The sequence below is a fragment of the Paramormyrops kingsleyae genome, chromosome 5 (assembly GCF_048594095.1).
Source record: "Paramormyrops kingsleyae isolate MSU_618 chromosome 5, PKINGS_0.4, whole genome shotgun sequence".
NCBI lineage: Eukaryota > Metazoa > Chordata > Actinopteri > Osteoglossiformes > Mormyridae > Paramormyrops > Paramormyrops kingsleyae.
Window position 1 is genome coordinate 30,425,173 of NC_132801.1, and position 24,134 is coordinate 30,449,306.

At 42.2% G+C, this 24,134-nt stretch overlaps 1 protein-coding gene and 1 long non-coding RNA gene across 6 annotated transcripts in view; one reads left to right on the forward strand and one right to left on the reverse strand.

Moving 5' to 3' along the window:
* The window catches only part of sdk1b (sidekick cell adhesion molecule 1b), a 302,231-nt gene that overhangs the window by 22,256 nt on the left and 255,841 nt on the right, over nucleotides 1–24,134 (forward strand). Inside the window, exon 1 of one of the 5 annotated variants that reach the window (XM_023814922.2) lies at nucleotides 9,575–9,687. The exons of the other annotated variants lie outside the window; for them this stretch is intronic. The gene's annotated coding sequence lies outside the window, so the exon portion shown is untranslated. Of the gene's footprint in view, nucleotides 1–9,574; nucleotides 9,688–24,134 lie in introns of those variants that run through there. 5 annotated transcript variants of the gene reach the window in all.
* LOC140590997 (uncharacterized) lies at nucleotides 14,960–17,896 on the reverse strand. Its single transcript, XR_011991881.1, has 3 exons — nucleotides 16,720–17,896; nucleotides 15,606–16,477; nucleotides 14,960–15,518 (listed from the first exon to the last, which is right to left on the reverse strand). It is a non-coding gene; the product is annotated as an uncharacterized lncRNA (long non-coding RNA).

Genomic DNA, 24,134 nt, shown 5'->3' on the forward strand with positions numbered 1-24,134 from the left:
AGGGTGTCCCCTGCCTCACCCACTGTGCATCTCCCGTAATGTCCAGGGTGTCCCCTGCCTCACCCCCTGTGCATCTCCCGTAATGTCCAGGGTGTCCCCTGCCTCACCCACTGTGCATCTCCCGTAATGTCCAGGGTGTCCACTGCCTCACCCCCTGTGCATCTGCCGTAATGTCCAGAGTGTCCACTGCCTCACCCCCTGTGTATCTGCCGTAATGTCCAGGGTGTCCCCTGCCTCACCCCCTGTGCATTCTGGGACAGGCTCCATTCCCATCACGGCTCTGTAAAAAGCTATGGAAGATGGATGGATGGCTGTCAGTTACTGCTTGTTCATCTGCTTTTCCTCTGTGTTTTAAGTGGTGTATTGGCTCATATATTTGCAGTGTTTTATTTTTTATTTGTTCATCAGAATTCTATTCAGTAGATTTTGCGGCTGCCTCCCCCCTCCACCCCTCAAAACCCCGCTGGTCAGCAAAATCTATCAAGGAGAACCCCCCCCCCCCTTCCCCCCCAGTCAGTGAAATCTACAGTATAGGTACAGGAAAGCAGCAGGGGAATGTCTGGTTACACATGCCACATAATCCTTGTTTGGATAGAGTGAAAGTGTTTTTTATATAAGTGTTGCTTTATAGGAATGAAAATTGGGCTTAGTGGATTTTTGGCTTGTTTGTTGACAGTATGAAATCACTGAAGGTATTAACAGTGCTTCCATACCATAGGTGTCCAACTTTCAGAGGATCTAGGCGGCCAAGGGATTAAGCAAAGCTTGCTCTCCTGAAAAATAACAGCGTACTATCAAATATATTACATTTATTTAAACTTTTAATAGGTTTTTTGGTTCCATTTTAATGGTGGGTTACTGATAAGCATTCATGTTTAAAAATTGTTTTGTCAAAAAGTAGACAAAAGTCATGCTTAAAAGATTATGAGGATGCTAATTTAGTAATCAGGTAGCGGCCTCGTTAGCTGCTCAGGCTGACAGTTAAAATGAAATAGTATTAAAGTTTTTGGACGTGGATTTGTGTGGCCACTCGACGCATTGGGGGAGGTCAGAGCAGGACATTGGAATCCTTTAGGTAACTGTGCTGCTGAAATTTAGCCTCTCTGAAATTAATTAAGCCCGTGGAATTGTAGCAAGCCGGTTCTGAAATATTAAAACAGAAAAGGAACTGAGAAAATAAAGTGTAGTGCTGGAACACTACTGTGCAGAGAAAAAATACTGTATGAATGCTGCCTGGAGTAGTTCCAATCCCAGGGCTTATTGTAAGCATGAAATATGGGTTTAGAAGGTATAATCATGTTTGGATTGTGATAGGTGCTGCTTCAGGATTTCCTAAATGGCCCACTGTACATAATCTCCAAAAATTGCTTATTTTTGGTTCCTGGATTGTCTTTTCAGAAAACTAACCAGTACAAGATAAGGAGCCCCCTACAGACTGTTGACTGGGATTTGTCTACTGGTAGCTTTGAAAGGAACAATATCTCAGGATCCATTTGGAAAAAGGCTAAAGAAGGAAGGGACTTTGCACAATCGTTACCTGGCTTGCTTTTTTGTTCAGAAAAGCTTTCCTTGTTTGACGGTGGTTTATTTTAAGCACCGTGTCTCCAGCATATACTGGGCAGGCTTATTTGACAAAATCGATTGAGATCAAAAACATTTTTATAAATCATGTGTTTATATTTAGTAATGGAATAAAAATCAGCCGATCTATTCTCAGAAAGCTTTTTAGAAAAGAATGTTTGGTGCTTGAGTGGGGGGAGGGGGCGGGGGAGTGTTTTTCCATATGCGCTCACATCCATCAGGCTGGATTAGTGAGTGGTCATGGTATATTGCTCAGTGTTGGTTCCTTATATTTCCAATAGCAGACCCCCAATAGGGTGTGTGTAGGTACAGTCTTGGGTGGCGGTTGGACACGGCTGTAGTATGCAGTCCTATGCTGGATGTCCACAGTGGCCTTGAGCGTAATTAGCTGTGCAGCCTCTATTCCTCTCGACAGAGTTTCATCTTCACTGTGCTAGAATTCTTACCTGTCAATTTCCCCAGGAATCAATTTTGCTGAATAAATGTATTTAAGTATTACCTATTACCTGTTGGCTAATAAGACAGATTTGATTGCCTGGATTTGTTTGTGTTTAGAATATGTTGAATATTGGAGCCCTACGACTTTGTGCTGTTCGGTCATGTAAATGGAGATCTGCTAAAATTCTCTAAAGGCTTACATAACTTTTTATTTAATTTTACTATTTTAATACATGCTTCTTCACCAGTGCATATCATGGCACATGGGTTTTAATCTGTAAGAATAGATACCAATTAGTATCAGCACAGCTGTTAATACGAGCTGTTTTTATTTAAGCGGCAGAAGTTTTACTTTGCTTTGTAATTGTGGAAAATCTCTGGATAATCGGGACACCAAACAGATCCAACAAATAGCATCCTTTTGTTATGAACCGTTGGGCATATTGAATTAGATACACAACCCATCTCCCCCCCCGCCACCAGAATCATCCACAGCCTCCCTCGTTTTACTGTGATCTTTAGCTAGCAATAAAAGTTTTAACGTAAACTTTCCCTGTAGAACACAGTGCCAAAACAGTCTGGGCAAAGTAATGTCAGTCCTGACTCCTTGTAAGGGGCCTTAAATAATTGCATGGGTATGAGTTATGGACTTTCAATGTGAGAGTCGAATTCCAATAAATCAGGGACTGCCTGTAAACGTCAAGATCTGAGGTGATACTTTATTCATTCTGGCAATGCACGAGAAGTAGCATCATTCATAAAGAAATCTGTCACAAAATTCAAAATTGCTGAAATTCTAAGTTTTGTTTGAAAATATGTAAAATCGAAGTTTGTTTAACGGATTATGTGAGAAAAAAACCAGAATAACTGATGCATGATATTTAGTATTTTGAGAAGCTTTATTAAATGTGAAGTTTGTTTTATTATCAGCTGTTTTGTTATTGGGAGTTTTTGTTTTTTCTAAGTTCTGGCGGTCATGTTGAGTTTTATTTGGATATAAAAGGAGCTGCACCACAGATCTGGCACAGAAGTGAACGCAAGCAGGACATCTGGGTATTTGTTTTATACCCAGATTGTTTATTATTATCATTACATGTAAATGTTTGCTATAATACTTGATGTACTGTTTTGTCAGCTGTAATTTGCTGATCACTATGGCACTGATGGTTCATTTGAGACATGAGGTGAAATATATTCCTTGTCCGGTTGTTATTCCAGACCCATTGACAATGTTATGGTAGATGGATAAAAATGTTATTTGGGAGGACATGCTGTAATTGAAAGGAACCAAAGACTGTGTGTCTGGTGGGTGACAGCATGCAGTTTTTGGGTGTAAGTTCAACTGGGACCTTTCAATCGATACATCCTGTGCTTCACATCATTTATTAAAAACTGTAATGTTCTTGCTATGATGTTGCTATGCACAGACCCATATATACATGAAAAAATCTGCTCATTCAATTTCTGTGTCAATTTGAATGTCACTGGCAAAAAAGAAAAAAAATTACGATTTGGATTAGAAAATACGGACCAATTATATAATTAAACTCTCTAAACCTATTTATAACACCATTTTAATACGTATTCTTTTTAATTGCAGCATTTAATTTCTCATACTTAATTTTTTGATTCCTGAGAATTCACTGCATGAACATGTATAAAAGTGTCTGGACGAAAAATGGAAAACCATGCCTTAAATAGACTGCTTTCATGTACAGTACGTGTTAAGGCATGCATTTGCTAAATTTATAACATTGAATGGTATATAGTGCATTATGTAGCCTTTATGCAAAATGGTTTGGAATCGCTGTGTTGTACACTTACCAGCATGCACACGCAGTAACGGCACGAATAGAGCGAACTGTCTTGCGGCTGCATCATTGAATCCTGCCCTATAGTTCTGACCTATGTTGGGATACACAAGATATACAAACACTACGGAGATGAAAGCGAGATATTTCTATTTTAATAATGAAGTAGGCAGAGAGTATGGTTTATGGGTAAATTATGACCACAGTCCCGTGAAAAAGAGTTGAACTGTCCGTAAAACTTTCTTAAAGTATTGTAGCGCCTGGGTCAAAATATCCCGGCATGTCCCTGTCTGTGTCTTGTAAATAGCCCTTGTTATATTGTTGGTGTGTATCGTTGTATTTTCTGGTTGTGGCGTGTATGTTGCCCCTGTCTTATGTGAACACCGTCCGATCCTCGCGTGTCCTTAGGTTTATAAGTCTCCCACCTTGTGCGTACCTTACAGTTCGGCGTCTGACCACCTTGTGTTTCCGCACCTGTAAGCCTTCGTCCGATTCGCTCTGTCCGGCGCTTCGGCGTCTGAAAAATTATATGATTAATTATATTTTAATTGCTATGTTTTTTAACATAAACTCCAAAGCCTTAAAATATGATATGAATTAATTTGCAGATTATCAGATTAATCTTGTTTTTTCTCAGAATGGGTGGCAAAAAATGTAATGAAGAACCAGGGACGAAATAATATCTCTTATTAGATGTTACTCATATAGAAAGTGGTGATACACAGGTGATTGGGCTTAGTTTATCTTTTGGTTCCTCATTGTTGTCTAATGACCCATTGTTTGATTATTGCCTTTAGAGTAATTGGTAACACTATTTACTTGAGGGGGCACAAATTATTAGGTACGACTCAATTAATTAATCAGAAACTAAGTGTTAGTTACTAAGCCGGAGAACCCCCCTTAATGGTTCATGTCTTTCATGCAGATACACAATTTGTTCATGATTGGTACTTTGAGTAGTGTCAGGGCTGCCAGCTCTCACTCGCAATCTGAAGAAATCTTACAGCAAATCTATATTATTCCATTATAAACCTAAAATTAGCTACATCAAAAGCGTTGGAGTAGTTTGCAAACTGTACAGACTATTTACAAGGTAATAAGTGTTACATACATGTGAATGTGTGTGCAGACTTGTCCCTAATTGAAAATGTTACGTCAGCTGGCTGACCAAAGTTGGCAACCCTGTAGTAACTGACTTACTAAGTTACTTGTGTCCCCTCAAATAAAGTGTTACCAAATAATTTCTCCTAATATTGTTTCGACCTGAAGGCAAATGGTTACAAATCACATATGTACACACATACGCAAAAATGCTTCTTTGTATTTCTATCAATGCAAAAAAATCAATATTCAAAATATGGAGAATTTGAATATGAGTTGCTTTTGCTTACCAGTTTTACGGTTATTTATTTAGCCACCCCAAGCAAATACGTGGCCACCCCACATCAAAATAATGAAAAAGAAATATGCACTATTTCATTTTCTAAGTGGAGCCATAGAATAGATACAGTGCGGTGTGACCACCACCAGAAAACACAACCGGTCCCTGATGGGCAGCCCAATCAAAAATTTCTGCTGATGCCACTGGTGATGACATCACTATGCAGGACTTTGTAATTAATACTTGCTTCATGTTAATATAAGTTATATAACAAACTGAAGTACACTTCTTAGTTAAAGTAGACGCTAAGTGACTTGCTGTGGTTTTTAAATGCTGATTTATGGAAGCTACCCTGTTAATTCCTTGCAAAAGCAAAGCAGACTGCAAACTGTGCTCTGCTAAACTATTAAGAGGACAAACGAGAAAAAGTTTGCACAACACAAGTAATCTAAACATCTAAAAACTAAACACAGTAAAGAATATTAGCAGCAGTAGCACTCTGCAACAACCCGATGTGCAGCAAACCCCAGCATGAAGAGAGATAATATTGAACGATATCCCGCTTGCAGTGAAAATAACAGACGCATTTACCCAGTGGATTATTCTTGACGATCAAGTATAATGTCCTGAAAGTCATATGCGGAGACCATAATACTTTTCGAGGTGGTACGTGGTGTGAAAAAAACATGTTTTTAGATCAGGGGTCTCCGACTCTGGTCCTGGAGAGCTGCCGTCCAGTAGGTTTTCTATCATACCCGGCTTCTGATGAGCCACACTTGCTCTCAGGTAAATACCAGGAACAGGTGTGGCTCATCAGAAGCCAGGTAGAGTAGAAGACCTACTGGATAGTAGCTCCTCAGGAGCGGAGTTGGAGACCCCTGATTTAGATCACAATGAAATCTGGCCCGTCAACCCATCATTTTCCACAGAGACTAAACAAAAATGAGGATCAGCACTGCTAATTAGCACCCCCTTCCCTTGTTTTAGCAAGTAAGGTTGCGTTCCTAATTAAAAACTTAACATTACAACTTTGACTTGTGTCATTAGGTTTAGACTGAAAATCGAAGACCTTAAAAAACACGTCACCATTCCTACAACAAAATTCTCCTGTGTCTCCAGTGATGTGCATAATGATCACTGTATTTAACTGGTGCACCCCAGCTTGAATCCTATGCTGCCTGTGTTTGCCCTCCATGATGACCAGACCAAGTGGCTTGGAGATGGATGGTCGTATTTAAATGAGATTGATCTCCTGTACTATTAGAGGTTAGAGTTTCTCCTAAACTGCTGCATAACTAATTCATTTTGCCTGGATATTTCCATGGCTTTATTTGTATGATTAAATGCAAATGTGCTCTTGAATGTACCACAATACACTAGTTAGATAAGCAGCAGACTGCAGTGGCTGTAACTACAATGTGTAAAACCAAGTCAAATAACCAAGCTTAACTTCTGCTTTGTATATTTCTGTGTAACTGCTGACTGCCACTGATTTCTAAATGTAAAATGTCAATTAAATTTAACTGATCAACTGATTATTGCAAAACAGCATTTCTGCGTGTTTAAACAATAGTAAAGATTTCCTAAAAGTTTAATTAAAATCTTCTCAAGAGTAATTGTGTGATGCATAATAAATTGTTTGCTATTTCTTTTGATGTAAGTACTCCAGCCAAAGTTGTTTAAAGCAAAACACACCATGGGACACTAATTGTATAAATACCTAAATTAATATATCACCCCCCAAATAGATGTTTTAATGTAATGTTTGATGTCCGTTTTTCAGATTAGATTGTACTTTTTGAGTAATGCTAAGCATAGCTAGTGCAGTAGCTTTTTAATTAACTAACGAGCAGAAATTTCAAGTAGATAAATCCTTTTTACTGTATATTATCATGAAATTGCATTTCGGGAATGATTCATTGCATGCAAACCACATTGTTTTTTAAGTTTGATTTACCGCGAGTCTCCTAGTTTCCTATGATGGGACTCGTGACACCTATATCATTTGCCCTTCTGTGGTAGAACGCTAGTCCTCCTGGGGATCTGAGTTGAATAGCCCTTTTGTTAGATTCTTACACTGCTTTGTAACTTGTTGTGTAACTGATTCTGCAGCGATAACTTGCACTTGTTTCTGGGAATTCATTGCAAATTCAGCTTAGCTGCACTTATGCCTAGTTGAGTCCTTGATAGATGTACATTTGTAATGAACTATCTGATTAACTTGTATTCACTTTGGACTAAAGCATCTGCTAAATACATAAATTCAAATGTTATTTTAATTTATTTATTTTAAATATTTGATTTAGTGGCTGTTCTGTTGAGCCGTGAGGTACCAGATATGCAATATTTTAGCAATGGTATGTTTAGCTAGTCAAACTGAAAAAAATCTTACAAGTATTAATTTCTATTTTTAATTTTGATAGTGCCTTTTTTGGTAGAGAAAAATTCTGTTATGATGTAAATAAAATTTAAAGTTTGTTTTCGGCCTCACTGTTTAAAATATTTGTGTTGGTGTACAGCTCAGTGGGCTAAGGGTCTGTTTGGAAGGTTGTGGGTTCAGATCCTTTGACTGTCAGAGTACTCGTAACATCGCTGGGTAAATGTAAACTAAAAAAGCATTGGGAAAATTGCCTCAAAGCGAAGACACACAACTTGAGTAATGAGCATTGACTATTCTGTACAGCAGCGCTGAGCTTTTGTTAACAAATAAAGAAATAAATGCCAAAAAGCGTTATTTTCTTCAGGTTGAATAAGCTGTGCTCTGTGCAGAGCACAAATACTCCAATACCTACAATTTGTCATTCACAGTTCTAAATGACCAGTAAATATTATTTCCTGGCTGGTACGTGAGCCTGCCTGTACCGGGTTTGTGAAAATGGCGCTGTGTCAAATGCAGATCCCCGACGCGACACCGATGTGTCCCCGGTGCTCCGTGCTGCACGCTGAGGGCCGGCCTCTGCCTGTCCATCATGTCTGCCCGGAGAGCTGTACCCACCCCTCATCCCCAGATGAATATTGGATGGAGCGCCAGGCGGTGTCACCCGGCCGTGAGCCCCGGCCTGTCGTCATGGCAGTGCCGGTCCTTTGGGAGCCGTGCGCGGCCGGTGGCAGGCCTCCTCTGGGCATCCGCTAACTGCCGGACTCTGCTTTTCCACATCGGCGCTAAATATTACCAGAGCGTGATTTATTTTTTGATTAATTGGATCGCATGTTTTTCCTTTGCCAGACAGCATGGGTCAATTCCGGTTTATTGTCAGAACAGCACCAGCACTGCTAGTTGTTTGGCCGAGCAGATTACCAAACCAAATAGAAATTTGCTAATATTTGCTATGGAACAAATTGGCAGTCTAATCGTCCTCCATACATACCGTACTTATTACTTCCCGCCATTACTGCTCATTTTAATATATATTGAAAATTGGATATCCATGTTTTATTGATATTATGAATGGGCCGAATGTCTTTTCTGCCATTTTGAACAGTTTAGTCAAAATGAAACCCCCTTCAATGTGACAGCTGATGAAGGACGAGTTATAGCAGCAGAGGAAGTGTACCACTGAAACTGTCATGCCTGAGTAAGGTACAAATGAGACAACATGCTTTATCATTATGTTGGCAATAAGGTATGGTGTATGCTTTACTGTAAAGCTCACTGGGAGTAAGGATGAGCCATTATGGAAAATGGATGGATGGATGGATGGATATACTTGGGATATATTTCATTACCACATTCTGAGGGCACAATGCTATATTGGTGTGTCACCTGAGACTGTTATAAAAATATTACCAGAATAGAAAATTCAGCAGTACATTTCATATAACACAATTTCTAAGGAATTGCCAAAGAGCTTTTCACATTTGATCTCACACATCACTTTTGAATTTATTTAAGTAATTATGAACATAGTGTTCTCCAAATCTACTGATAAAAACCAAGAGCCAGGCAGAGAAGGAGTAAGTCTGGGAGGATACGGTGAACCCCAGGAGACCAAGACCACCAACTGCCTAACCTCCAACCAAACAAACTACATTTCCAAGAAGAATATATAGTGGAGTTTAGTCCAAGCAGGTGCCAAGATTGGTTCGGCATCTGGTGTTTTCTGTCCACAGGGTGCTGCACCTTCTGTTCATTATGAACCAGCCACTTCTGATGATTGACTTAATAGTGGAGCCAAAGTCAGGAGACCAACAGGGTGCCAGGAGTAGCAGGGCTGGAAATAAACAGCGGGCCGGTTACGCGGTGAAACGAGCCCCACTGCACGCGCCCGAAAGCAGCAGATGGTTCTGTCAGGAGAGCCGTGTTTTCTGGGTGCCGAGACGCCGGAAACTCTCGCATCGCTCGGCAAACAAGTCGTCAGGCTCTCTCAAAAAAAATGAGCGCATTAGCTTATTGCTATCTGGAAAGTGACGGGGAAGATCTTAGCTCTGAAGTAATTCACGAGTGTCTCTGTGCGTTTGTGTGAGATCGAATTGAAGGTAATTGGGATCATCGTTTCATCGCGATACGCGTGTTTTTCTTTCGCCGTCAGCTGCCACTGAGACTTGCTCCCCTTATCGGTGCTGGTTCTCCTGCTAGTTCATGCGTAACGTGTAGCAGTGGGCGTCTCTGAGGGGACGGGGGCAGCTCACGGGTGCATCCGGCATTCACGCCGACTCGCCACTGTGACACGGCGGACACACACAGGCGCAAACAATCAGGTCGTGAAAATCCGGGCATGGGGCGGGGTTAGGGAGAGAGGAGCGAGCTCATAATGGGCAAGCCCGGCAGGCTGGAAGCGAGGTCAGCGGCCCTGGCTCAGCGAGGGTCCGGACTGGGGCCTGGTGTGCCCACGGAAGCCTTGCAGGAATGTTCCGGAAGGCTAATTCTGAATTGGTGTGGGTTTGCTCATGCTGAGCGGGGCGGCTTTTGCTCTGAGAATAGCACCTGCGGAGTGACCTGCCCACAAGCCAGACTAGCTGTTCTCCAGGTGATTATTTTCTAAGTCAAGTAATGATTGTATATTAGCTCTCCGGCCAATTAGTGTGCAGACGAAAAAGAATATACCTGGGAGTGGTTCAGGTTTTTTTTTTACACGCTGTTTGTTAAGCTCACACTGCATTCAGCTCCTATTTAAATGCATACGCTTTTAGCAAACTGACACCATGTGTTTTTTTCCCCATTTGCATTGTCATTTAAATGTTCCTGGGTTGTTTAAGAAAGGAATTGTTTGTTCAGATCAACCTTAATGCTTTGAATAAGAGAATGCAAAGCGAGAATAGTTCAGTGCTATCAGTTTTTTTTGTCACCATCTCACTGCAAGTTTGACATTTGACTGAATGGTGTAGCTAATATACACATTAAATGCTTAATTACATCTGAACCCTCCCCCTTCCAAAAATAGCTTTACTGATTGTTAAAGTAATTGATTTTTCACTTTAATTGGTTTAGAGCATCGTGTGTTCCTGATGTAGTAATAACATAAAATTGACAAGCAGAAACATTCAGCTAAGCTCAAGATAATCCTTTTTTTTTGTAGCAAGACACACCACTGCATTTGTCATGCATAAAAATTTAAGATTGCCCAAGTAAATAAACACTTTTCATGTAACCTCTAACATGGTAAACTGAAATGCCAGCTAGGCTAGTAACAATGCTAACCTATTGAGAAAGGCTCCGCATTACTATGGGGAATTACAGAAAGGAATCCGGCGGTATTTCAGGGTAAGTAATAAAAAATTTAACTAACTTTTATGAGCGGTAATGGAAAGGAATTAATTCACGTTTTAAAATATTCCTTAACTCATTAGATTAGCATACAAAAGTTGATATATTCAATTCTTACTGCGTAGAGGCCTAGCGATCGCCATCTGATTGCACGTTTATGAAAGCAGTACTGAGGCCAGGGTAAGTCCACCAGTAAGTCTCGCCAAAAGGTTGGCCAGCAGCCACCAAGGGAGGTGGGAGCCGGGAAAACAATGGGAGCTTTATTTCATAGATGTAGAAAAGCAGCCAATGAAATGGGACACCAAAACATGACACACCCTCCCGTTTCTGCCTCACTAAATGGCCTCACTCTCCTCCCAGTGCCACAGGTGATTCTTATTGTCTCCAGTCCCTGATTAAGGCGATGGGAGCCAGCCGAATCTAGCCGAGGAGAAGCTTTCAGTGTGTTTTGGGCCGCCGACTTAACAATAAGCCCGTTGGCTCCGAGCGGCCTTTATTTATTTCTGTTGAGAGTATGTTTATGAACAGGTGGCAAATCCATTAACGTAAAAAGTCAACGTGAGGACATTTCAGGAGCTGAAACCAAACAAGCTAAGGCCCTGAGAGTGATTTCTCTTTTTTTCATCACGCTGTACACACTCAGCATTTCAAAAGCATTTCAAAAGCGTTCTCCTCACAGACTTCAAATGAATCTAATTTGTTTTTTATTTACATTTGCTTTATTCTAATATTAGCTATATGCATTCACGGCTAATTGAGTTGGTTTTCGAAAGTACAAATGCAGCGCCTTGCAAAAGTGTTCGTCACACATTTTACTGGGTAAACAGAGTGAACTGAGGGCAGAATGATGCTGGTGAGGGACGCCACTAAGGCCATCAGTGCCCATGCAGGAGTTGCAGGGTGTAATGGCTGCAATGGTCACTTCCCCTGAGGCTTGTGACTCCATGGGTTAGGATGCTGTGTCTCTGAAGATCACCAGTTCAAATCCCAGGGTTGGCAGCATAATGTCACCACTGAGCCCATTAGCTCCCAGTGGCTCCCAGGGACTGGCTGGCCTTGCTTTCTCAAAAAAAAAAAAAAAATAGTGCCTCTTTGTTCTCGCTCATTACTGTATATTAGATTCAGTTTAGCTTACTTGCTTACTTCTGTCATTCCTGGCTGTACCCCTCCGCGCACATCCCATGTAACCTTTGTCTTTTATCACCCCCCCCCCCCATTAAGGCAATATGTCTCCGATCACTTTCCATCATATGCCTCTATTCACTTTCCATCATATGCCTCTATTCACTTTCCATCATGTGCCTCTATTCACTTTCCATCATCAATGTTTGTTCCCTGACTCTTGTTGGGTGTATGGGCTTTTAAAGATGCCTGGCTCCTTGACTCTTCCTTGCAAAGAGTTCTAATGTTGAATTTGTACACGTGGAACAGGCTCTTCTCTCTCTCCCTCTCTCTCTCTCTTGCCTCTTGGGGTGCCCAGGGAGCTTTCCATACTGTGCCGGCAGACAGCTACATACCTCTGGGAAAGCTGATGTTGCGTTGGTTTCGATCCACACTGGATGAGCACTGCATCTCTAGATACTCCACAGCTGACTGCTGCTAGTGCATGAACACAGGCAAACAAGTCCCTTAAAACCATTTACGTTAGTCTCGCTGTGTGAGAACAATAATACAAGTTGCTGAGCACCAAAACCCCAGAGGCATGAATATGCCATGAACAAAGTCATAGCCAAATGAGGTATTTAGGCATGAGATGCCCCGGGCAGTATGAATGTTTTCCTGATACATTACTGGATTGAGTGCATTAATGAAAGAAGTGCTAAGCATTTAAAATGATGATACAAGTATTATCCTTCTAAAGCAGGCGCATAGGCAACAAGAAGCGGTTCAGCACTGGAAGCATCTGGCTGTGAGTTTCAGCCATAGCGGTTCTCTTTGGCATTTGAAAAGGAAAGACAAAAAGATTCAGATTAACCACCAAGTAGAAGAATCGGCAGAGATTCTGCAGCAATTAATGTGAAAAGCTTTCGGCTCGTCTGGAATTAGAACGTGGCTGAGATACAAAATTAGACCGATACCTTATTTTTACCTTCTCCTTCATGCTTGAGAAAATGAACATTTGTGTAAAGACTTCATTATTTTGGAGATCGTCTTCTCCAAAGGGACATACAATTGAGGAGAGGTTGGATCAGATAACAGGGTCTGCCAGCATCAAGCGTCCCTGAAGCAGATGGGGTTTAGGCCCTTGCTCAAGTGCCCAGTGGTGATGTCATTATTTTGCCAGACACAGGATTCAAACCCATGACCTCCCAGACCCTCTGGTGTCTAATCTACTAAGCTACACACCACCCCAATAGGTTGTGATACCACCACATAAGTTGCAGGATTCCCTTGGGGTATATATGGCAAGATGAAAAATTAACGTAGTAATTCACCGGGTTATCCTAAATATGTTTACCCATTTTAATGGTAAAGTAATGGCCCTAAAACCTTAATACTGGTTCCTTTTTCTGTTATCCTTGGGGGGGGGTGTAGCGATCAGCTGACAGAGCAGCTGTCAAACCCCATCAGAGTCAGCTGATTGAATGGTCAGAATGACGTCCCCGGTTTTGAATGGGATAAAAAGAGGGAAGAAGACCGCTAAAAAGGGGGGTAAAACAGGGAGTCTATGGGGGACCTGTTAAAGAAACTCCTATCTTTGCAAAGAACATGAAAGTGCACGAACTTACCGGAGCCACAGGACGCAACCATCCAGAGCCGTGTTAAGCCGGTGAGACGGTTTTTGTTTATTTTCATTTTTGTGGGACTTTTTCCATTCTTTTGAAAGGGTTCGCTTTCTTTTCTTTTTTTTGATTTTTTGCAGAACACAGGACATACTTGTATACGGTTTATCTGGACTGGTTTTGTGAGTTTTTTTCTTGTATTTTTTTGTCACGGAGTTTTTTTTCTGGATTTGATTTGTTTTTTTTCTTTTCGCTGCTTCGCTGCGTTTGTGAAGATCACGGGTTGTGCTGTGAAAGCGCATCGAGAGCGCGCACGGATACTGGATACTGCATGCGTGTGCGCGCTCGTATGAGACTTTGGGTCCGAGAGACAGTCATTGTGTGCTGGTGAAAAGTGGAGTATTTGGGTTTGGGGAGCAATATATCTGTTGGAAAACTGTTACCCGTTTGTTTATTGATGTTTTCTCTTTGGTCTCTTTGGTAAAAGCTATCACTGTTTACTGTTGAATCGTTCCCGTTTATTTATGGTAATAATTCATAGCGGATTGTTACATATGGTGGCCCGTATGGGGACGGTTTGATGGTATATGATAGTGTTTCTACAAAACTGTGTCTGTTATTGGGGAAATGTCTGCAACACAGCGGGTCGATGTTTTTGATTCAACTCCTAGTCCTAGACCAGTAGTGGGGAACCCCGACTTCACTGCTGGGCCTTTTGTTACAAGGAGAAATGCAACTGGAGAAATAACATCTTTATTGAGCTCACTGTTTCTTGATGATGACCTTGAAAATCCTGAAAGTGATGATGTTGAAGATGATAATGATGATGTTGAGGGTGGGAATGAACTGGAAGATAGTCACACAGGCCCCGAAAATAGTGATGAGGGAGATGATATTTCTCAGGCTGGGCAATCTGATTATAATGTCCTAACCAACAATGTTACCTCTCTTAAAGAGCAAGTGATTAAACTGGAAACAGATTTTAGAGATTCTGTGACCAGTTCTATAAATAGGGAGGCAGGGTTTAGAGAGCATGTAGAGGGTAGATTGGACAACTTAGAAAAGTGGTTAAAGGGGAGTATTGAGAAGCTGGAAAGGGACATATATAACTGTTTCTTACGTAGGGATGCACAATGGAAAAAACAGATCCATAAGCTAAGGTCCACCAGTACACCCTTAGTACAAAGAACCGTTGCGGTCTCCACTGACATTAGTTCCCTATCTTCCCCTGCTATACTGTCTAGTCGGCCAGGAGCATCCCCCTACTACTCTAAGCCACCTGTTCGGCTGGAGTTTCCGACCTTTGACCCCACCAGTGAGTCTTCTGATGCCATCCATTTCATTGAGCAGTGTGAGAATTTCCTGGAGCTAAGACCCCTCACCAACCATGAGCTCCTAGGTGCACTGTCAACGGTCTTAAAAGGACCAGCCCTCAGTTGGTGGAAGGCCACAAAAAACCAAGTCCTTGACTGGGCATCCTTTAAAGAAGCATTTATGATTGCCTTTCTTTCCACTGACTACATTAGTGAAATTGAAGAAAAGCTAAGAGCCATGGTTCAAAAACCAGACCAGTGCCTTAGGGACTTCGCCTATGATTATCAGGCCCTCTGTCTAAAGTGGAAGCGTGATATGCCAGAGGTGGAGATAGTCAGGCGAATACTCAATAACATCAACCCCAAAGTGGCTGGCTGTCTACGGGGTACTATAGATACAGTAACACAGCTGGTGAAGGTGGGCTCCATGGTGGAGAAAGATTGGGCTGGCTCCAAGGAGTATTGGCAGAAGGTCCAGGCAAGCTCTGATAAACAGGGGAGAAAGGCTGCAGACAAGAAGCTGCCCCACCGGGGGGTTGCAGAGGTCAGTGTGGTTCAACATCGATCCTGCAAGAGGAAAGAACAGAGTCTCCTATTGGTTCCCATCGACATCAGAGGTCACCAAGAGGAGGCAGTAGTGGACACGGGAAGTACCTTTACTTTGATGAGGGAAAGCCTGTGGATGCAGTTGGCTCAACCAGAAGAAATTTTCCATCTTGCAGAGAGACAGAGGTTTGTCATGGCAGATGGTACGGTACACCCGGCCCTGGGCAAGAAAAACATTGGCCTGGACTGGCATGGCCGACAGTGCCATGTAGAAGTCCATGTTATGGAAGACCGCCATCTTGCCTTCCCGTTGATTCTAGGACTAGACTTCCTGTCCCAGTCGGGGGCCGTTCTCAACCTGTACAGGAACACCTATGGAATAAAGACTGATAAGGGCTACATTTATTTCTCCTTCTTGCCGAAGACCGACAACACCCGGGGTAATCAAGCTCCCAAACTCACCTCTCAACCCCAAGTACATCTCTACTATGCTCTACTGCCTGGTGAGCTACCTCTTTGTGGGGTTTCCACTCCCGCCTCGGATACCTTGACAGCCTATGACGCAGATTGGTCTGAGGGGCTCCAGCAGTTAATGTGGGACTGGCCTTCTATCACCTCTGGGGTACTGGGGAAGACAACAGTGGAGAAACACACCATCTTCCTCCAAGATGAAGTCCCAGTTCGGTCCAAGGCATATCGGGTGTCTCCTCTGAAAAAGAAAATTATAGAGGAGCACGTTGAGAAGATGATGAAGGATGACATCATTGAACCATCCCAGTCAGCATGGTCCTCCCCTGTGGTCCTTGTGAATAAACCTGACGGATCCTTTCGGTTCTGTGTAGACTACAGAAGAGTGAATGCCAAGACCTTGCCAGATGCATATCCAATGCCGATCATTCATGACATCCTTGAATCTCTGGAAGGCGCCTCCTGGTTCAGTTCATTGGATTTGCAGTCCGGATACTGGCAGGTCACCATGGCTGCAGAGAGTAAACCGAAGACTGCATTTATTACTACCCTGGGTCTCTTCCAGTTTAAATGTATGCCGTTTGGCCTTCGTAATGCCGCTGCCACTTTCCAACGGTTGATGGAAAGGGTCTTGGCAGAGGTGAGAGGAAAAATATGTTTCGTCTACATCGATGACATAATCGTCTATTCTCATTCACGTGACCAACATCTCTCTGATCTAGCAGTTGTGTTTCAGAAACTGAAGGCAGCCAACCTCAGCCTGAACATGAAGAAGTGTCATTTCTTCAAGCGGGAGCTGAAATTTCTAGGCCACATTGTTTCAGGTAGAGGCGTGGAGGTGGATCCTGTGAAGACCCAGGCTGTGACGGATTTCCCTGTGCCACAAGACGTCAAGGCCTTACAACGCTTCATTGGACTTGCGGGCTGGTACCACAAGTTCATTCCACGATTTGCCGACCTGGCCGCTCCTCTGAACCATTTGAAGAGGAAGGGAGTGGTGTGGAATTGGACTAACGAGTGTCAGGCCAGTATGGATGCCTTAAAGGAGGTTCTGAAGAGTCCGCCAATACTTGCTCAGCCCAATCTAACTTTGCCATTTCAAATATACACAGATGCTAGCGAAGTGGGTCTTGGGGCCATCCTCTCTCAGGACACATCCGAAGGTGAGCTGGTGATAGCTTATGCCTCCAGGGGGCTCCGAGGTCCTGAGCGGAATTACTCAACCTCCGAAAAAGAGTGTCTGGCAGTGGTCTGGGCTGTGGAGAAGTGGAGGCACTATCTTGAAGGCGTGGAATTTACGGTTTTCACTGACCATGCTGCGCTGTCCTGGGCCTTCAACTGTCCAAAGACCTCCTCGCGTCTCACTAGGTGGATTCTCAGGCTGCAGCAGTTCTCCTTCAAGGTCCATTATCGTAAGGGTTGCCTTAATGCTGCCCCAGACGCCCTGTCCAGGTCATTTGAGCCTCTTTGCATTCAACCATCTCCATGCCTCGTGGTCTCCTACAAAAGTCATTCAGACCTGCCTGTCACCATGGCAGAAATTGCCAAGGCTCAGGAGGATGACCATAAAATGGGTAAGCTGAGGCAGGATATCTTGCAATCACCTCCTCATTCTAACCGCATCAGCTTTGTTGTCCACCAAGGAGTGTGGTATCGTCGGGTCCCTCTCGCAGACCAAGGGGAAAAGTACCAATTGGTTGTTCCTCAGACTCTGGTTCCAGAGTTCTTAAGGTACTTCCACGATAATCCTTTAGGGGGACATCTAGGACGACTGAAGACCCTGTTGCGGGTTCTGGAGGTAGCCTGGTGGCCAAGCGTCCGGAAAGATGTGTGGGAGCATACCAAGGCCTGTCTGACATGTCAAAAGTATAAGGCTGATAACACCAAGCCATCTGGTTTTCTGCAGTCCACGATGGTAGAAGCTCCAGGGGAGATGCTGGGGGTAGACCTTATGGGTCCCTTCCCCAGAAGCAAAAAAAGAAATTCCTATCTAATGGTGGTAGTGGACTACTTCACCAAGTGGGTTGAATTATTTCCCTTAAGGGATGGAACCACCCCTCGTCTTGTCCGGATCCTCCGTGAAGAGATCTTCACCCGTTGGGGGGTGCCACAGTATCTGGTGTCAGACAGAGGATCTCAGTTTACTTCTACTCTCCTGAATGGACTCTGCAAGACATGGGGGGTAGTTCAAAAGCTCACCACCAGCTATCACCCACAAACAAATCTTACAGAACGGATTAATCGGACTGTGAAAACTATGATTGCATCCTTTGTAGGACAGCATCACAACACCTGGGACCAGTGGCTTCCGGAGTTCCGCTTTGCTGTGAATACAGCTCAACAGGAGACCACCGGAAGGACGCCTGCAGAGCTTGCTCTTGGTAGGAATCTGAAGGGCCCTCTGGAGAGGCTTATTCAGAAACCACCATCCCCTGGTCAACCAGCAGCCTACAATGTGGTGGAAAGACAGCAGAAGATGGCGGAGGAGGTTAGAAGGAGAGTAGGAATACACCAGGCCAGACAAGCTAGGTATTATAATACCCGCCGTAAAGATGCGCACTTTAGGCCGGGAGACGTAGTCTGGGTCAGGACACATCCTATCTCCAAAGCCACTGAAAAGTTCTCTGCCAAGCTAGCGCCTAGGTGGGAAGGGCCAGCAACAATTATTAAAAAATTAGGGCCAATAAATTATAAGGTCAAATGGAGTAACCCACCTGACAAACAGGATACAGTAAATGTGGTAAATATTAAAAAATATTTTGGTATCTAACTGTAGAAGCCTCTGGCTGGGGGGAGGGTCTATGTGATACCACCACATAAGTTGCAGGATTCCCTTGGGGTATATATGGCAAGATGAAAAATTAACGTAGTAATTCACCGGGTTATCCTAAATATGTTTACCCATTTTAATGGTAAAGTAATGGCCCTAAAACCTTAATACTGGTTCCTTTTTCTGTTATCCTTGGGGGGGGGTGTAGCGATCAGCTGACAGAGCAGCTGTCAAACCCCATCAGAGTCAGCTGATTGAATGGTCAGAATGACGTCCCCGGTTTTGAATGGGATAAAAAGAGGGAAGAAGACCGCTAAAAAGGGGGGTAAAACAGGGAGTCTATGGGGGACCTGTTAAAGAAACTCCTATCTTTGCAAAGAACATGAAAGTGCACGAACTTACCGGAGCCACAGGACGCAACCATCCAGAGCCGTGTTAAGCCGGTGAGACGGTTTTTGTTTATTTTCATTTTTGTGGGACTTTTTCCATTCTTTTGAAAGGGTTCGCTTTCTTTTCTTTTTTTTGATTTTTTGCAGAACACAGGACATACTTGTATACGGTTTATCTGGACTGGTTTTGTGAGTTTTTTTCTTGTATTTTTTGTCACGGAGTTTTTTTTCTGGATTTGATTTGTTTTTTTTCTTTTCGCTGCTTCGCTGCGTTTGTGAAGATCACGGGTTGTGCTGTGAAAGCGCATCGAGAGCGCGCACGGATACTGGATACTGCATGCGTGTGCGCGCTCGTATGAGACTTTGGGTCCGAGAGACAGTCATTGTGTGCTGGTGAAAAGTGGAGTATTTGGGTTTGGGGAGCAATATATCTGTTGGAAAACTGTTACCCGTTTGTTTATTGATGTTTTCTCTTTGGTCTCTTTGGTAAAAGCTATCACTGTTTACTGTTGAATCGTTCCCGTTTATTTATGGTAATAATTCATAGCGGATTGTTACAAGGTTATTGCAAAGTTAATGTCAATGACAAAAACAGAACGACCAAATAGAAATCTAGGATGATGAGTCTTGGGATAATTACACATTCCTTCCTAATATAGTAGCATCGGACACCCAGCTCACACTGAGAACTGTTCTACATATTACAAGAATAGCACAAAGAAGACCTTGGTGCTTGGGGACCTTCTAATGATGAGCCAGTCAAAACATTGTTTGTCAGAGAGATTTGAGTTTGAAACCCAGTATTCCACATTAGCTATGTGCTGTGAGGAAGCATAGAGAATGCAAATCGGGTGTGGTGCAGGGGGGGGGGGGCTAGCATGCCTGGGTTCCCTTCTCTCATTAATCTGCAACAAACCTTTTTGTTAGCTGGGGGCCTGCAGTTCTGCGGGTACAATTGTGCTCCGCTTTGTGGGTGTCTCAGCGTCTGATGAAGCCTCTGGCATATGGACTGAAAAGAAGCTGCCGCATGATGGTGTGTGTCAGAGGAATTTCGCGCTCGTCTTAACACCCGCTGCGTTCGTGTCGGGAGACCTGTTAGAATTGGACCAAAAGACCAGCTGTATTCAGTGTTGTTCACCGTGTCCTCCTCATGCACACCTCGAAGGCTCTCTGTATACTGTCTCCCAAATGAAGGGGTAGTGTCTCTGAAACCAGTAAAGGCTGTCAGACATCTGACAGCTCTGTAGGGGGTGCTATGCAGCCGTCAGCCCAATAACACTGGATGTCGTTAACTCTTTGCAACACTACAGGAGCGTATTTTACGTTCTGCATTCTGGAATTTAATCAGTGACGACACTCGGTCTCTGAATAAATTAAATAAATTAGTTTCCCCCTATTTTGGCTGATTTAAAGTAATTTTATGAATTACATGTATTTATGCTGGTTTCATTGGCTTCACTCTCCCGTCTCATTAAGTTTCTTATTGTAGTCCTAGAAAAATAAAAGTCCCAGAAGATGGTTCATATTTCATCACTTTTCATTCATCTTCACTTCTAGGAATAGATGTATCTCTGCTGGAAAACAAACAAACGATGCTTAGAATGTCTATACTTCTCTCAGCTTACCAGATGGATGCAGATGGTTATTTTTCCATGATATTATGTTATAATTCATTGTCATCTCCAAGAGTATAGTGACATTGGTTAAATCGATTGCAGATCAGCCAGTCTCTTATTGGTTTATAGGAATTGCAGTCGAAACTGGATTGTCTGCACCTGTCTTGTTGAGGTGAATCATGTAAACTACAGATTACTACTACATGTACAATATAATAATCTATACCACAAGTGTGTCTGCTGAGGTGTGGCATGAGTAAAAGTCCTGTACTTGTGTTCTGGGCTTACAGCAACTCTGGATTTAACAGACTTTGGATATAATGGACTGTTTTGCCAGGTTCCTTGAAGTCCGTTATAACTGGATTGTACTGTACAGGAGGCAAATGTAAATAGACACATTATTTAGTAGCGTTACCAGTGGATATCCTCCACCTGTTTTTGTAGAGACACAAAAATCCCTCTTCATGAGATCGATTACAGTGCAGAAATTCCCTCCTCCAACACTTCCTAAGTGTGCTGGTCCTCGCTGCTGGGCCACCTTAAGACTTCATTCTGATTGCCAGGTTTGACGCTGGCTAAAGCAGTAACTTTGAGCCTATGTCCACCTCTCTGTGCAGTCTTTCAGACTGCTGCCCTGTCACTAATTGTGTTGAATTTTACAGACAGATTATCTGACCCCCTCCTGCAACAAAACTTTTATGTTCAGCTGCTGTATTGTTTTGATTCCGAATTTATCTTGATGAACGGACTATACCTTGCTTTTAGGCCTGATGGTGATGCATTTTCGATCTAAAAAATTATAGCTCTTAGAGGCATTGAATTCCTGAGAGTTACCACTGACAGGCACAGTGTCACAAATTACCTTTAATGACTAGGCTATGGTGGCAAAATGGACTTAAATCCACATTCCTCCGTCGCTGTGGCCAGAAAGCGAGAGATGGGTTCCTGTGGTTCATTGCACGTAAAGATTGTGTAGCAAGTAGCGCTGTGTTACTGTGTTATCAAGCATTCCCAACTGTTTTCTGACTCTATTCCACAGATAGCTAGCTACAGTTTACCATACACTGAAGAACATATTCATTTTATGTAAATAAGAAGCTTCTTAGAAGTGTAATTGTGTTGCAATTATTTAGAATTGCTACAGAGACTTCATACATTTTCTTAATTGAGAGCATTGTGCATGTAAGTTGGCATGTCAACAAATAAAAAGCAGGTCAATACAGATTGCAGTGCTGTAATATAGGGTAATTTTATTGTTAAAGTTGTATTCTTTAGTAGAGGATAATCCCTTTATTTCATAAATCAATTTTTTTTTTGCAGTACACTCATTCAGCAATATATATTTTTTATTTGAGCATTTAGCACTGATTTGTAAAGTCCAGATGTTTGGACCAAGTGTAGCAGAGTCACTTTTTAGGGTATAATTATTAGGATGTTTATTAGGCTTGCATAAATGTATAAGTGGAGCTTTAAACAGACAATAGAAACTTCTATATAGGATTTTTGATGTTTTCGAGGTCATGTCTGCGTCTTAAAGGCTGTTCATAGACCTGATTTATGTAACCTTGACCAGAATCTTTCAAACATTTGCGTTCTGGAGGTTTATGAATGTTGTATTTATACAGGGTAAAGTACCTATCTTTGATAGTAAGATACCAGCCTGTTGAGGAGTTTCCTTTGACTTGGGTAAGAGCCATTTGGATGGAACAAACAACCTACTCAAGACTAAAAAAAAAACAGTTTTAACAGCAACCAACCCAAGTTCTCTGATGCACAACCTTCACGGATAGCATGGTTTTGTGGAATATTACTGTAAATAATTATGAAATACTGTAGAAGCAGCTTATTTATTTTTATGCATTAATTAATTGTTGGTTTTTGCATAAATATATAACAGTATTTTGACAGTTGACCTACTTTGGCCATTTCTGTGGCATTGTGTAATGTTATGAGCAAATAATTCTGGATTAATTCATAGTCAAATTTTGCTTAAAACTCAGTTGAACCAGAAATCCAATTTGAATGGTTTACTGTATTGAAAAAAGATAATAACATTCATTTCTAAAAAGAATATACTGAATTTTTAAACCTCTTGCATTCACCCATTGCACTCCTGGGACAGCCCACTGTGGGCATTCTGGTCTCTTTGTCTCACCATGATCCTGTGAGCTTAACCATTTGGAAAATGGAGTGACGGCTGGTTGAATTTCATTCCAGAGATGGGATGCTAAAAAGTGGTTAAAATGGTTAAAACCGGGTACCGTTGTTAAACAAAAGGGTTTTTTGTTCTTTGTTGATGTATAATAATATAAACTATAATTTTCCTCACATATATGGCTAACATAGGCCTGAAAACAATACTAAGAGTTTTCATTCACAAATGACTCTTTCAGCACCTGCTTTACAGTCCTTCTTCACTGCCCTTCACTAATAGTTGAAATTTCACTATTAAAAGGCCAGAAAGTTCTAGTGGATCCCATTTTCATGCTTCTATGATTCCATAGAAAATAAAATCAGGAGAGCGGAGTGCAGAAGTGAAATCGCTTTGGTTTGACTGACTAATTTGACTTCACTATGTAGGTATATGCTATTACATGGTCATTATTGGAGACTCCTGGTTCATGTTTGAGCGAGTAACGTTGGCAGCTTTATAAAAGAGTCTACTGGAAATGTCAGGGATGTCAGGCACTCTTGAGAGATAATCTGTGAAGAATTTTGCGTAAGATTTAGGGATGAAGAAGAGATTAATGATCAGGTCAGCTCCTGGTGTTGTGTGGAATTGTGTTCCCTATTGTCTTACCTACAGCGTACTGCGGCAGATTCACATAACTAAGTGAACCCTATTGACCCTGTGAGAAACAGAGCACTCACTGAACAGTCCATTAAAAAGCCAATTTCTTTCGAGACTGTTGGCTGTTTGCGTCGAAACATGCCCAGGCAGTCTAATTTCACGTTCTGCCATTTTGAATCCCCTGTCTCGTGTGTGCTGTTTCCATTTGAGAAAAGGGACGTACAATCTAAGTCTTGGTCTGTGTTTTTACTAGTTACAAGGTTATGAGACTTATTGAAGTTATACCTCTCATACCTTGTTACTAGTGAAATTTTGATGTTTCCTTAAAATCCCAAATTTTGTTTGAGAAGCCTCATTTATTTTTGTGTGGCAAATGGCAGTAAATGTGTCTGCAGTGTGTTACTCTGGCATTCTTGCTTATGAAAATGATTTACGAAAAACTGAGAAAGTCACACCAATGCCTCGCACGTAGGCCAGTGATTTCTGCAGTATAAAACCTCAGAGATTTCAATATACTGTAGACCTCTGAATAAAATACCGGTTTTAACTATCTGTGAATCCACTAAGGAAAACAAATGACCATTTTGAAATGCCTGTTTTCAG